This window comes from Globicephala melas, chromosome 6, assembly GCF_963455315.2.
Source record: "Globicephala melas chromosome 6, mGloMel1.2, whole genome shotgun sequence".
NCBI lineage: Eukaryota > Metazoa > Chordata > Mammalia > Artiodactyla > Delphinidae > Globicephala > Globicephala melas.
The window spans coordinates 78,443,653-78,458,000 of NC_083319.1; positions in this window are offsets into that span (position 1 = coordinate 78,443,653).

A 14,348-nucleotide genomic window follows, 5' to 3' on the forward strand; every position below is an offset into this window, starting at 1 on the left:
GGCAAGAGGCATAGCTTGTGGCCTCTCTCAGCTTTGGACATGCCCTCCTTACTAAGCTTAATCATTTCTAGCTTTTGATTTAAAGTGAGAAATGTGCAACGCTTCCTTTCACTTGTGCACTCAGAGACACCTGTGGGGTTATTAATTGGCCTAATTTCAATACTGTTGTGTCTCAAGGAATGAGAGGCCCTAGAGAGGGAGAGAGACTGGGGGACAGCCGATCGGTGGAGCAGTCAGAACACACACAACATTTATTAACTTCACTTTTTTACATGGGCGTGGTTCATGACACCCCACATTAATTACAATAGTAACATCAAAGATCACTGATCACAGATCACCATAGTGAATATAATAATAATAAAAACTTTTGAAATCCTGTAAGAATTACCAAAACATGACAGAGAGAGAGGAAGTGAGCAAATGCTGTTGAAAATAAATAGCACTGATAAGACTTGCTCGAAATAGCGTTGCCACAGCCTTCAATTTATAAAAAACACAGTATCTGGGAAGTGCAATAAAGTGAAGTGCAATAAAATGTGGGATGGCTGTACAAAATTTCTATGGTTAAGCTGATATTAAAAGTATTTTAAGAAACAAATCACACAGCAATATGTACTATCTCTTTTTTCTATTTGTCTTCAAATGGATTTGAAAAATGTCTGAGCCTCTAAAGGATTACTGTATAAATCAGTGTCCTGCGATTAGGGTGGATGAAAAATATACGGGATGCACAGTTAAGTTTCAATTTCATATAAAAAATCAAATAAATGTTAGTTTATTACAAATGAATCAAATATTGCATAGGTCATAATTAGAGTAAAATTTGAAATTAACTGTCTTTTTTCCCTCCTAAATCCAGCAACGTTACGTAAAAGAGTATTCAACTTTTGATGTAATTGTGTTCTCTATATTTTTGGTGAATCTTGTTCACAATCAATTGCAAATTTCTCAAAGTATTGAACGGATAGATGGTAAAAAAATTTTCAGACTTAGAAGCTTTTAGTAAATTACCATTATTGTAAACAAAGCTGGCAAATAGGAGATCATTAAAATGTATCCCTATAATAGCAAATTGGAAACTGAAAACAAGTAAAATATGAGAGTTCAGATACAGAAAACATTTAATTTTAACACCTAAAATTGAACTTGGGAAGAGTGTTTTAATGAAGTTTCTATTTTTAGTTGAAAATATAAATTCTGTATTGAAATGGAATGAAATTGAGAGAACCTATGACTTTGTAACATCTAATTTTGGTATACAACTAAAATAATTATAAATACATATAACTTATGTGATGAGTTTTGACTTACAACAAATATGTATCATCAAGAGAAATGCTCACAGACATAGAAAACAAACTTATGGTTACCAAAGGGGAAAGGAGGAGAGGGATAAATTAGGAGTATGGGATTGACATAAACACACTACTATATATAAAACAGATAACCAACAAGGACCTACTGTATAGCACAAGGACCTATACTCAGTATCTTGTAATAACCTATAATAGAAAAGATTCTGAAAAAAATAAGACATATATATATACATATATTTGCACACCTGAATCACTTTGCTGTAAACCTGAACCTAACACAACATTGCAAATCAATTATACTTCAATAAAAAAATTTAAAGATTTTAAAAACAGAGAAATGCTCAACATAGAGGCAAAACTCAGTAACTGTTTAATTATTTAGGCTAAAATATTTATACACTTCAATACAAAAATTGGAATTGAGAATTCCTCCATATAGTAGAATTTGTTCTGAATCTATCAGTACCTGAAAATTTGACAGAAAAAGAGAGAAAGTATTTTCTCAAAATGATAATGTTCCACCAAAAAAAGCTAATTGAAACTATCAATAATTTTAAATGTATTAACCATACAAAGAAAATTTGAAAAACATTGTGGATAAGGCTATGGAAACACTAAAATTAGAAGACTATATATATATAGAAAGGAAAGTAAATTTTTTTTCTGGTAATATCAATGCACAATTCTGAGATGATTTTAGAAACAGATATGACTAGGAAACTGAAAACAAATGCATGATTATATATGAAGAATATTCATTCTATTTATGTGATTTTTAATATTCAGAAAAGTGATATTACTAAGTTACTAATATTTGTTTTATTTTACAACCAATTTTTATGTTGGAAATAGTTTTTGAAAATGATTATTTTTCCTAATAGAATCAATTCATTGGTATGTAAATAAAGCTTTGAAAATTAAAATAATTGTAATTATTTTAGTGTTTCTTATATTTTTAAAAAAGCCTTACTTTGAACAGTAAATCATATGGCCACTCCAACCTTTTCATACATTCAAACCCCATTTTATCTTCAACTCTTCTGTGATGACAGCTTTGATCAGAATGGACCAACTCCTTCTAGGTGCTACTCTGTCCAGAATGTGTACCATGTATTTTATTTATCTAAATGCCAGTCTCTTCCACTAGATTCTTGAGAACTGAGGACATATCTTATTCATATCTTTATTTCTAGCTTCTAAAATAACACATGCAGTATTTTTTAGTATATGTTTATTGAGTTGTACTTGAGCCAGAGTTCTAAAAATGCAATTATTAGGCCTTGTATTTTCAGTGTAAATTTAACTTCTGTTTAAGTTGCAACTTTGGGGTTACACATCTTTGGTTTCAGTGCCATTTCAAGTATACACTATTAAAGATATCTTACATATAATTTTTTTGCATTTTTCTACATAGAAAATTAAAACCTGGCATTGTCAGAAATGGTTAAATACCTTGAAATAGGTGGCACAGCTCTCCTCAGCCTCAGGCAATAGCAAATACCAGGTGATTTTTCTTTTCCTTTTTTTTTTTAAGCTTATCATTTCAAGGAATAGAGAAGCCCCTACTGTCAGCCTGTCAGCATAATATATTACATTTATTTATTTACTGAAATTTCAACTACTTGAAAAATATATTTGTCTACTTATTATTATAAAGATCCTATTTTAGGACTTCCCTAGTGGTGCTGTGGTTAAGAATCTGCCTGCCAACGCAGGGGACATGGGTTCGAGCTCTGGTCCGGGAAGATCCCACATGTCGTGGAGCAGCTAAGCTCCTGTATTACAGCTACTGAGCCTGCGCTCTAGATCCCATCAGCCACAACTACTGAGCCCGCGTGCCAAAACTACTGAAGCCCGAGCACCTAGAGCCCGTGCTCCGCAACAAGAGAAGCCACCACAATGAGAAGCCACACCACAACGAAGAGTAGGCCCCGCTCACTGCAACTAGAGAAAGCCCACATGCAGTAACACAGCCAAAAGATAAATACATAAATTAATTTTTTAAAAATCCTATTTTAAAACTAAGTATGTGTTTGTATTGGCAATATGTGTGGTGAGGTGGATGCAAGTAAAAAGAAGTATTGATAATACCTTGCTTATTTTCTTTCTACTAGTGCCTTTCTTATGTGGTTTCACATTTTCTTCTGTCGTTCAGAGGTACACACAGACTTTGAGGAGTTATGGTTGATATTGTGTGAAATTAATCTTTAGTTCCAACCTTAGTTTTTATGACTGACTTATACCTGATGGAGAAGTTCAGCTGTTAACCATCATTTGGTGACATGGAGTCATGATGTTATGTAGGCATATATACTGCTAAAGGAGAAAGAAAATCTTAAAATAAATCAACAAATTAAATTAAACATCTAGTAAATCTAAATATGAAAACTTTAATTAGATCATAGGTTTAGGAGAACAAAAAATTTTATGCATTAATACACACATTGTAAATCTATTATTTCCCTGTTTACATAGCTTTCTAAAAATTAATAATTCTAATATATGCCAATTTTAATGGAAGGATGTAAAAGAGAGTAATACCAATGGGGAGATCTATTTACACTCAATTAAAAAGCGTTTATTTAGCAGCATTTGCAGAAATACATCAGAGCTTAATTACACAAAGGTAATAACTATACATAATAATAGCATTCATTGAACTTATGTGCAAGAAATTATATTACATTACAATACACTGCATTTGGTATTTTATTTAAATTCAAACAAAAATGTAAATAGATAATACTTTTATCCTCATTTTGTAGATGACAAACTGAGGCATAAAAAGTAGTTCTTGTATTTTAATTTTGGATGCTGGGGCTTGATTCTAGTTTTTCTATCAAAATGTATGTAATACTTCATTGCTTCAAGATAAGAAGTTAAAATCTTAATTGGATATATTGAGATTAATTGGCTGTATACTGCAGGAATCCAAATTCTCTTGATTTATCCTACATGTTACAGGCTAAATTGTTTTTTTCTTTAAAGTAGTGGTTTTTTTTCCCTGCTCACTTTTAATTATGTACCTGATTTCATGTCCTATTATAACTTCAGTTTTTTCCTACCTATATATAGCAAAACTTTTGCATCCCATCAGACTTCTGCTACCTTATCAGCTAAAGTGGACTTTAAAGTACACAAAATTTAGTCCCAAGTTTCTTCTCCTCCCTGTCTAAAACAGTCAGTCATTCCTTCAAATCTTATAACAAAAACAGTTCATACAGAATCTCTAGGGCTGGATACTTGTGGAAAGATATCAGATGCTTCATTATACTGTCAGGTCTAGAGGGAAAAGCCTTTGTCTGTCATAATTAGTTCTCTTCTGCCCTATGTATATATGACCCTAAGGATATAATAAATAATATTAACAATTTCATCTCTGGATTCTAAGGGGATTTTCTCCTCGAAATTATACTTGGAAATAAATATATGCCATTTCAGAGAGAAATATATTTACTCTATTACATGTAATTGAAAAAACTACATCAATTTAACTGTTATTAGTACAATGGGCAATAATGACAATTAAAATGTGTTTCAATTTTATTTCAAAGCTAATCCACAAAATATTTTTAGATGAGAAAGAAAAAGTCTTTGAAACACTGTATGTTTGGGGGCAATAAGCATAGCAAAACTTAATACACATGTAAATTATGGGTCTTATAAATAAATAACTATTTTAATTTTTATGGAACTGTAGTTCTGTCTAGGTAAATACTTGGGTAAATATACTTTGCTCCCATTAGGGATTAACTCAATGTATAAATGTGTGCATTGACTGTATATATATATATATATATATATATAAAAAATCAGTAAGGACCTACTATATAGCACAGGGAACTCTACTCAATACTCTGTAATAACCTATATGGAAAAAGAATCTGAAAAAGAATAGAGATATATCTATATATATATGTAAAACTGAATTATTTTTCTATACACCTGAAACTAACACAATATTGTAAATCAACTATACTCCAATATAAAATAAAAATTAAAATAAATACATAAAATAAAACAAAACAAAAAATTATTCTCCAATGAAAAATTGTTATTTCTTTTTTCTCTTTTACAAACCAAAAATAAACTAAAATAACACAAAACAGAAAAAAATGTTTTATTCCTGTCTATGTGTTTCATAGGGATGTAAAGATTAATATAACTTTGGAAGAGATATACAGTATGGATACAGGATATGCAAAAATAATGATAGCACTGCATGCTCATAGAAAATTCAATAGTTTTCCTAAAATTGATCTAATCTTCTGGAATAAAATATATAGTTTTTGAATCAAATAAATCACGTTACATTAATCACCCCCATCACCACCAGCAACAAAAAAACCCCAGCAGATTTTATGCCTAGATACAATTTACATATATATTAGCAAATCCAATTGGCAGTCTTCATGTGCTCAGAGATCTGATATGCAAAACTAATGAATTAAGTAAGATAGCCTCTTTTATTCCTTAACAGAACTTTGCTTGTGTTATTCAATATTACAAATTAGGCGTCCAACAATAGCAGTTATATTATTATTACCTTTCAGCTAGTTCCTTATAGGAAAAAATATGTTCCATTAGTAAGTCAATACAAATAACGACTAACTAAGGAATTGTTACTATTAATGATTTGAGGTGAAGGTCAAGACTCAAAAGGTCTTATGTGGAAATTTACAGAGTGCCAGACATTATGATAAGAATTTTGTGTGCATTCCCTCAGTTATTCCATCTTATTTAACTATGAGGGACATATTATTGTTATGACTATTTTAAGGGTAGACATACTTAGATTTAGGGTGCTTTGTCTGCATGGTGTGTAAAAAGAATAGACAAGATTCAAGCTCTTTAATACAACAGCATCCACTCTTCACACCCATTAATTAACAGAGTGTAAAACCTAATATATTTCTGTGAGGGAAATTTGGAAAATATAGTTCTCCAAATAAGAATATATTACATGTTATGCTTTTTTCAACACATTCAGATAGTGAGGTGAAACTCTTAAATCCTCAGCTGACAAAACTAATCTATTTCTAGTAGAGAAACAGACTCAAATGTGGATTCAAAGTCAGTGATTGTTGTACCACTACGCTTGGAGATTGAATAGTATTGACGACTATACCTCCCTCAAAACAAACATACAGATGACAACAAAAAAAAAACAAAACTGGGTTTACTTTTTACATTTATCTCTTATTCATTTCTCCCTGCATTCATTTTAGTTAATAAATTTTAAATTGACAACTGAGAGTTATATTGTATAATTCAATGAACTCACTAATATTTACCTCTCAATAGTCTTTTGTCTTAGTGTTTCATGTTTCTGATTTAGATGAAAAGGTACTATATAAGAAAGTAGCAACATGAAGGCAGGGACTCTGTCTTGTTCACAATGTATCTCTAGAGCCTCTTCAGGTAAGTTTCACCCTGTAATACTCAATAGTATTTGTTTAATGAAAGAATTATAATAACAGTCTACTTCTAATATAGTTACTCGGAATTTAACATATAGGTCAGGTATACATTATTTTAGTATTTCAGACATATTTGGATTTTTAAAAAGGAAAGATTTTATTTTAAATAATTAAAAGAAATTCAAAGGATTATCTTTAAATAATTAGATTTCCTAATTATTCTATTTAATTTTATTTACTTGATTTGGTACAATTTTAAAATAAAAAGAAAACATCTATTTTGAAATTGAATTTCACTTATACATGCACTGAAAGTTTATATATATACATTTTAGCAGTAAAATATTTTAATTTTATTAATAACCTTGATTATACATACTTTTGAAAAACATTATCTTTTTAGAATAGAAATAGCTTTACAAAAAAATTGCAAAGGTAGTATAGAGAGTTCTCATATATATCCCACTCAAGTTCTCTATTGTTAGCATCTTATATTAGTATGATACATTAGCTACAATTAATGATATAGTATTGATTCATTATTATTAATTGAAGTCCACACTTGATTTATTTTAGTGTTTGCCGAATGTCTCTTTTTCTGTTTCAGGAATTTTTAGGTGCTGCTCTTTATATGCATTGTTAATACACTTTTATTTTGGAGTGATTTTAGATTTATAGAAAACTTACAATGATAATGCAGAGAGATCCTTTGTATTCCTCAACTAGTTTCCCTAGTGTTAGCATTTTACATTATTATGGTAACTTTGTCAAAACCAAAAAATTATACATTATTATTAACTAAACTCAAGACTATTCGGATTTCACCAGGTTTTACACTAATGTCCTTTCCCACTTACAGGATTCCATACAAGACATTGTATTGTAATTAGTTGTCATGTCTCCTTAGTCTTCTCTAGTTTGTGGAAATTTTTCTTTTTTTCATGACCTTGACAGTTTTGATTTGTGCTGGTTAGGTATTTTATACAATGTCCCTAGACTTGAATTTTCTCATGCTGCTGAAAAAACTGGATAGTCACATGTAGAAAAATAAAACTAGACCCCCTATCTTATACCACTCACAAAATATTGGGTTGGCCAAAAAGTGCCTTCTGTTAAGTAAAAATAAAAGACACATTTTTCATTTTCATGAAGAATTTTATTGAACAACATATTCACCCTTTTGTTTCACTACCATCTGCCATTTTTCAGGCAACTTCATAATTCCATCTTCCTAAAATGTTTTATCTTTTTGAGCAAAGAACTGTTCCAGGTGCCTTTTACAGTCTTCCAGGGAATTGAAAAATTTTTCCATTAGGAAAATTTTGTAAAGACCGAAATCAATGGAAATCGGATGGTGCAATGTCTAGTGAATACGGTGGATGAATCAGAACTTCCCAGCAAGGCTGTAACAGTTTTTGCCTGGTCATCAAAAAACATGCAATCTTGCGTTATCCTGATGGAAGATTATGAGTTTTTTGTTGACTTATTCTGGACGCTTTTTGTCGAGGGCCGCTTTCAGTTGGTCTAATTGGGAGCAGTACTTGTTGGAATTAATCCTTTGGTTTTCCGGAAGGAGCTCATAATAGAGGACCTCCTTCCAATCCCACCATATACAAAACATCACCTTCTTTGGATGAAGACCGGCCTTTGGTGTGGTTGGTGGTGGTGCATTTCACTTGCCCCACGATCTCTTCCACTCCACATTACTGTACAGTATCCACTTCTCATTGCCCGTCACAATTTGCTTGAAAAATGGAACATTTTCATTACATTTAAGTAGAGAATCGCATATGGAAATACAGTCAAGAAGGTTTTTGTCACTTAACTTATGTGGAACCCAAACATCAAAGTGATTCACATAACCAAGCTGTTGCAAATGATTTTCAATGCTTAATTTGGATAGTTTGAGTATGTTGGCTATCTCCCATGCAGTATAACATTTATTGTTCTCAATTAATGTCTCAATTTGATCGCTATCAATTGGTCTACCCGACCGTGGAGCATCGTCCAGCGAGAAATCTCCATCACGAAACTTCGCAAAACACTTTTGACACATTCGATCGGTCACAGCACCTTCTCCATACACTGCACAAACCTTTTTTTTGCATTTCGGTTGTGTTTTTACCTTTCTTGAAGTAATAAAGCATAATATGGTGAAAATGTTGCTTTTTTTCTTCAATATGAAAATGGCTACACAAAATTTCACCAATTTTGATGTGTTTTTTTAAATGCACGCTGATATGACAGCTGTTACATACAATCCAACAGAACTGTTTTGAATGAAATTAAAAACAACTTAGGGCTACTAGAGCTGTCTTAAGGAAAAAAAACGAACGGACATTTTGGCCAACCCAACATACGACACATCTATGTGCATATAAACATATATAGACATTTACATGTTATCCTATAGCACGATATAGATTCTGTTTTCATCCCTGAAAACCAACTATTGGAAAAATTAGAAGTCTGCCATGTTAACAAGTGGAGATTAACCTTTCATTGGAGGAAAAATATGTTTACAAACAACACAAACATATTTAAAAATTCTGATATCTATGGTTGATTTGAAACATATATTTGTTTCTCATTCCTTCTCAAATTTTACTGGCAAAGAAAATAAAGATAATTTTGTTTAGAATATTTACAGCAATGGTAAAAAGCTAGAAATAGGAATCTTTCAGAAAATAAGAAAAAAACAGTTTATGAAGTGAATTATACAAGTGGAAAGCCATTCAAAGATGAACATCAACAGAATAGAGGAACTGTAATACTATAGATGAAAAAATAGGATCTACTAAATATTTTCCTTTAGAATTTATCCAGAAGATTCAAGTTGCTGAGACTTGAAGAGCGTGAGGTATGGCCAGTCTGCCATTAAAGACATTACGTAGTTACAGGAGAGACCAGTTAGATCAGTAGCACACTCTCAGAGTTATTGCCTTCTTGAAGAGTTGTCTTTTTTTTTTTTTTTTTTTGGCTGCATTGGGTCTTCGTTGCTGCTCATGGGCTCTCTCTAGTTGTGGCGAGCGGGGGTTACTCTTCATTGTGGTGTGCGGGTTTCTCATTGCGGTGGCCTCTCTTGTTGCAGAACACGGGCTCTAGGCACGTGGACTTCAGTAGTTGTGGCACGCAGGCTCAGTAGTTGTGGCTTGTGGGCTCTAGAGAGCTGGCTCAGTAGTTGTGGTGCATGGGCTTAGGTGCTCTGCGGCATGTGGGATCTTCCCCATCAGGCATCGAACCCGTGTCATCTGCACTGGCAGGCGGATTCTTAACCACTGCTCCACCAGGGGAGCCCCTAAGTGTGTGTTTCTTTGAGAAAGGTGCCCAATAATGTAAAATTCCATGAGCGCTGATGCCATATCTGACTTATCATCACAATAAAAGTTTATAATAAAATGTCTATCTGGTGTATTCCATTGTGTCAACATAGCTAAGCTGCAACTAACTGCAAAGAATCCCCTTTCTTTTGGATTAACATAGTCTACAAGACTTATTTTGCTCAAGATTTGGAAGCATGAGTGAAGCTGCACTCATCTTTTTACACATGGAAGGTAAACACAGAGCAAAAGGCACTATTAGAGGTCACTGTCACCTATCTGCACCTCTGCTTGTTTGCACAGGAAAGGAGCTGGGTCCACAGCTCCTGCAACTCCTACCACATCTTCAGCTTAAGTTTCTTTGACTTCTGGGCGTAGTGTTAGTAATCAGCCTCTCTTGTAGGACAGTCTGGTCACCAGTGTTGGAGGCTTGAAAGAGGGGATATTACATCAAAGTTTCCAATTTGTCCTTACACTTTCCAGAATAGCCTTGCAGTTTCCAGTTTGTGCTTGCTTCCCCTATTTGCATACGATTTCTGTTCCTGACAGCCTTCTCAGTAACAGACTTAGAAACACAGTCTAAGCCCTTATAACCAGATCCCACTGTTGAGTAAAGTTAAATCCCTATAATACATCTCTGATTATTTATAAATCTTTAGTGTTCTGGTTGAACCATCACTGATATAGTCTAATACAATTTTAAACTTCCAAAACATATTAATTAATTAATTAATTAATCCTTTAGAGGATCTTTGTATCTCTTGTGCCTACAAGGAGAACTGTCACAGAGTATGATCTCAGATATTATTTTTTGAATAAATTTAAAATAATAAATGATTGACCTAATTAATCAATGAGAGCCCTAACATTTTTATATGCATGTTTTACTCCAATATTATACTGAAAATACATGCAAATTGTAGAAATTAACAATCTTTGTCCCCAATCCACAATATGGTAAAAATTATTCTCAAGACATTATATATATATATATATATATATATATATATATATATTTCAAATACTTTTTCCACTAAACAAATCAAATTTGCAATCAAGGGAGATTATCTTGCACCCATCTTGAAACTATAAATGTATTGAAATTATGAATACATTTGGTTCCCATCATATAGTTTTCCTTGATTTAATCACACTTAAATGATTAAGCAGCCGAATAATATATTCTCCAGGTGTATGAATTACAGACACAATTTCAACTAGTCATTGTTTGGTATCCAAATTGCTCCTTAATGAATTTGTGATGCAAACAATTGTTTAAACTATCAGGCAGACATAAGTTCTAACAGAGAATTTAGATGAAGGATCTTCAGGTGAATCAATTATTTTAAAAATATTTTTTAACACAAGACTTATATATAAACTTCATAATTCTCCCTTCCTCTCTGCAGAGAGCCCATGATATCTCAAGAAGTTATCTTGCTTAATATCATGAGAAAACATCATAATATTGTTTGCCCACTTACAACCCATTAATCCAAGTAAAAGTTTTTATGTATTAGAGTGAGAGGTATGGCAGGCTATTTATAAGGGTGCCCACCCATGCGCCCAAGGGCCTCCCATTGCTAGAGAGAAAATGAAATTCTGAACCTAAGTGCAGGGCTGGCTCCATAATTTGTGAGGCCAAGTACAAAATGCAAATGTGGGCATTCTTGTCCAAATATCAAGGATTTCAAGATGGTAATAACAGAGCATTAAACCAACAGCAGAGCCCTCCTATGTACAGGGCTTCCTGTGACAGCCCAGGTTGCAAACTGATGATCCAGCCCTGCACAAGTATTTTATTCCCTGCATCCTTTTCTCCCCACATTTTTTCTTTTTCTTTTTTAACCAAAACTGTAATACTAGTATACAAAATAAGATGGGAAAAATGTTATTTGACATCATTTTAATTTTAGCCTATAATACAACCTACAACTTTTTTTTTAAACTTAGAACAATTCCCCAATTTCTATCGTTGTACATTGTGTGTTACAGAAATCCTTTCTGCAGCTTGAGTTTGGGACAAGTTAAGAGCTTAAATGTGTGTCATCTAGTATCATAAAAAGTCAGAATTGAATTATTGATCTTTCATTGTTAGCATCTAAATTGTAGACATAATTAGGTTTCATGTTCAATCAAAAAGCAATCAGAAAATTTTAAGTGCCAATTCTACATTATATGGGGCATGAAAACCCCAGAATTTTCATTTTTCACAACTCTAAATAACTGGGAAGAAAAAAACAATGAAAGAGCACATTAAATGTTTTTTCCCGTACCTCCATTACATTTATAATACTAGTTACATTAAGTAGGTTGAGTAAGGAATGGCAACTAGACCTATTGACTTTGCACAGAATACTTCGTGTAACATATTCATGTGGCAAATAAATCTATTTAAACTAGCTTTAACACCATATATATTTTAATTTTGACTAACATGTATAGTTTAATACTTTTTTGAATTATAAAATTAATATATTCTTATTTAAATAGTTGAAAACAACAGTAGAGTGAGAAGTAAAAAGAAACCCATTGCTCTACTCAAACTTTATACTGATAAAGATTTTAAGGTGCCTCCTTCTTACATCTGTTTTTTTTCAATTTTGAAACTTTTAATTATTAAATTTATTGTTAAAATCTCTTTGATATCATATAGAAAATATCTGCAACATTTCCATGCTCTGAACTCATTAAAAGCATGGAATAGAGTAATGAGCTTGGTAGGTTGTAAATAATTCCATCTTTTTGGTGCAATAGTGGACCTCATTGCTTTAGGGTCTGGAATGTACTTATATGTAGTCATTCAAAGTGTTTTAAATGGTAGTACAATCTTCTTATTAAAGTAAAATACAAATAACAAAATAACAAAAGCAACACACCCTACCTAATAACTGCAAAGTAGTAATAGGTTTACTAAAACTAACTGAGTCCTCTGAAATGTGACTCAGTGACAGAAAATCTATTATCAATTTACAATTAGATAAGGTATCTCTTTGCCCATACTCAATTAAAAAAATAATACTAGGGTGGAACACTGAATTTAAAACAGCTGTTAAGATCTGCACTAACCTCATTAGAAAAGCTTCCGGAAGTTTCTCTGATACTTTACAGTTGTATTGCAAGTGACCATGAAATCTATGAGTCAGTGAAAATAAAGAAAATAAATGTCTATATTTCACAGAGCAAGAACAGCATGTCAAATTAGTTCTTCAAGGATTAGTATAACTATATGTACACGGAAGGAACAGAATTTTCACTTCTCAACTTTAAATAACCAGGAAAAAAAAATCTAATCTAACAGACACTGAATGTTTCCCTCTGTACCTTCATTACCTTTATAACGCCAGTTATATTAAACAGGTTGCGTTAGTAATAGCAATTAGACTGCTTGACTTTATACAGAATATTGTATATAGTATATGTGGCAAGTTTATCCAATATATATGTCCTATTTAATAACAATATACTGGTGTTTCTAGGAGAAACAGGAGAATTGTGTCTATATAAGAGCATTAAAAATACCATTTATTCATTTAATCTTTCATTCAAGGCTTATTGATCATTTATGAATGAGGATGATAGCTCCAAATTCATTCCCCTCTTCCAGCTTAAAATCCTCCAGGGATTTCTAATGTCTTCACAAAATTAAAATGATAATAAAAATAATAATAATAAAAACTAAATCTTTCCCTAAGTCACATGCCTTGCCATTTTCATATCTGTATATATCTGTATGCCATCATCACAGAATTCCCCAAAATCACCTCTTATGATCTGAGAGTTGTTTTTCTTTTATGCTTTTCTTCATACTGTTCCTTTACTTTTTCCTTTTTATAGGAACATAGGAAATCCTTCTAGACCTTCGACTGTTTATAACTCAAGTAAAGCATTAACTTTTCAGAAAATTTTAAACTCCCCACACTTGCACTCTATCCTCTTTCCACACAGTCTCAATGGGAAATAAACTTCCCTGATGAGTGAAATTTCTCACACCAAACTCTGAACTAGATCCCACCCTTCTCCGTCTTTACAGACCCTGGGACTAGATGAACAATTATGAAACTTTATAAACTATAAACCTAGGGGCAAAAATGGGCTTTTACTTGAAACAGTAGAATAGAGATATTCTTAAAGTCCTTGCATGGTTCCCTCTTCAGCAATGCCCAGTTTGACTTTGTCCTTAGACTGTCACTGTTGCACCTAACAACGCTGTTTTTTCCTGTGGAACACTAATGATTTAAAACTGCAGAACAGTTTTCCAATTGATTTCCAACAGAAAATGTAGGTTG